This window comes from Cyprinodon variegatus, unplaced genomic scaffold (genome assembly GCF_000732505.1).
Source record: "Cyprinodon variegatus isolate N-32 unplaced genomic scaffold, C_variegatus-1.0 Scaffold618, whole genome shotgun sequence".
NCBI classification, from domain to species: Eukaryota; Metazoa; Chordata; class Actinopteri; order Cyprinodontiformes; family Cyprinodontidae; genus Cyprinodon; species Cyprinodon variegatus.
The window spans coordinates 487624-489660 of record NW_015151071.1 but is presented as its reverse complement, the minus strand read 5'-3'; the positions used below and the strand labels follow the sequence as shown (position 1 = coordinate 489660).

At 47.9% G+C, this 2037-nt stretch overlaps 1 long non-coding RNA gene across 1 annotated transcript; it reads right to left on the bottom strand.

Moving 5' to 3' along the window:
• Nucleotides 1-344: 344 nt before the first annotated feature.
• LOC107096366 lies at nt 345-1753 on the bottom strand. Its single transcript, XR_001481792.1, has 6 exons — nt 1539-1753; nt 1067-1450; nt 883-988; nt 716-820; nt 590-644; nt 345-461 (listed from the first exon to the last, which is right to left on the bottom strand). It is a non-coding gene; the product is annotated as an uncharacterized LOC107096366 (long non-coding RNA).
• Nucleotides 1754-2037: the final 284 nt, after the last annotated feature.

The following is a 2037-nucleotide window of genomic DNA, read 5'->3' as shown; positions in this document are numbered from 1 at the left end:
CTGTGGTTAGACTGATGACATCGCAGGTGTTCTGTCCGACCCGGACTGACTGAGGGCAGTCTGTGAGGAAGTCTAGCAGTCAATTGCAGAGGGTCGTAGTGAAGCCCAGCTTTTCCAGTTATCCTATCAGACGCTGTGGAATGATGGTTTTGAAAGCTGAGCTGAAGTCCAGAATCAGCATCAAAACGTGGGTGTTCTCCTCCAGGTGTGCCAGGCTCAGGTGAAGAGCAGAGGAGATGGAGTTCCGGAAAGAAAACTATAGGGAAATTCAAAAATTGCATTAAGTCATCATCTTACACTGGCTGTCAACCTCTCCACCTTAAAAAATAAAAGACAAAACAGACCTTTGCAAATTTGCTGATGGATTATTCCTCACAGGCCTGGCAGTGATACTCTCCCACTGTGGATGGATATCCTACACAGGCGCAGTGATTCCACCCAGAACAGCTATTGGATTCAATCTGAAGACACAATAAAGATAATTAGACTGCGGTTAGGAAACAAATTATGGGTTTAGGTGAAGCATTACATTAGCTAAAAGGTACCTGAGGCTTCAAAATAAGCAGTCATGTTCAACACAACGACTTACCCAGTCATCTGTAAGCTGAACTCCCCACATGCCCGACACGATCCCGAAAGGTCATCTGCAAAGATAAGTATTAGGGCAAGGATAATATGGATACATTATAAGCACACAGTGGCTGCAGTAGTTCACCTGTCTTTGCCAGCAGAGTCGTTGCCAGTCCAGCCTCAGTTTTGACACACCCTCCGCCTGGACAGGGAAGGCCGCTTCTCGACCCCTTAATATAAACTCTGCAATCTGAGGATTTGCAGTCATTAGTTTTTGGGCTCGCTGGGCCACATTGTACAATGTCTGCTTACCGCGCACACGAGAATGCCACACGATGTACCATCCTGCTGCCTTGGGTGAGGCACTGTGGAGCGTTCGCACCTCCCTATGACCAGGCATTGTTTGCGTACAAAAGCTCTGCAGTAAGACATTCAAACAGTCAGATAAGCATGTATTGTGATTGTTGTACATTTGTCACCTCTCTCAATGACATACCTGGTCATCTCCTGGTACCTTTCGATTTGTGCTTCAGTTGCACCAAAGGGGTCAACATTAACTATCCTCTTTTCCATGGGGTAAATAACCTGTCCAGTACAAACCGAGTCAGACAGATCTGGTACAACATTTGATAATAACTTATTTAGTACTCACAATAAGCGTCCAGTGGTGGTTGTGACAAACAGCCGCTGCCACCACATTGTAGGTCATCAAAGGCACCTGTGAAAGACCCAACTTTAACAAACTCTGTATCCAGCTTGTTTGGTTTATGCAATGATACTTGCCTTCTTCCGACCTTTTACAGTCCCCTGCCATACCGAGATCATGAGATAAGAATCAATGCCCCAGTCTGCCTGCCCAGTAAGAACAGGTATTGATCACCTGCAAAGATACAAATATTTAAAAGTTACAACCACATAACAGGTGTACGAACTACATTAACAGCCAATAAAAAAAATTATATAAGTACCTCACTCTCCGACTTCTTCCTAGAGGCCAGGTCCATCATGTTGTCAGAAAATAATTTATATAGACCAATCCGACTCCAGATTTTTCTGGGATGATGACCTGCCCAAATACTTTTATTCACTGACCCCCCCCCAAAAAAAAATAAATTAAAAATGTAAATAAAAAATTGAAAAACCTAGACAAACTGGAGTGGAATACATTAGAATACTCACCAACTTTAGGGGAAGGCAGGGCGGGAGGCTGAAGCACAGGGGAAGGCAGGCCGCAGCACAGGGCAAGGCAGGGCGGGAGGCCGCAGCACAGGGGAAGGCAGGGCGGGAGGCTGAAGCACAGGGGAAGGCAGGCCGCAGCACAGGGCAAGGCAGGGCGGGAGGCCGCAGCACAGGGGAAGGCAGGGCGGGAGGCTGAAGCACAGGGGAAGGCAGGCCGCAGCACAGGGCAAGGCAGGGCGGGAGGCCGCAGCACAGGGGAAGGCAGGGCGGGAGGCCGCAGCACAGGGG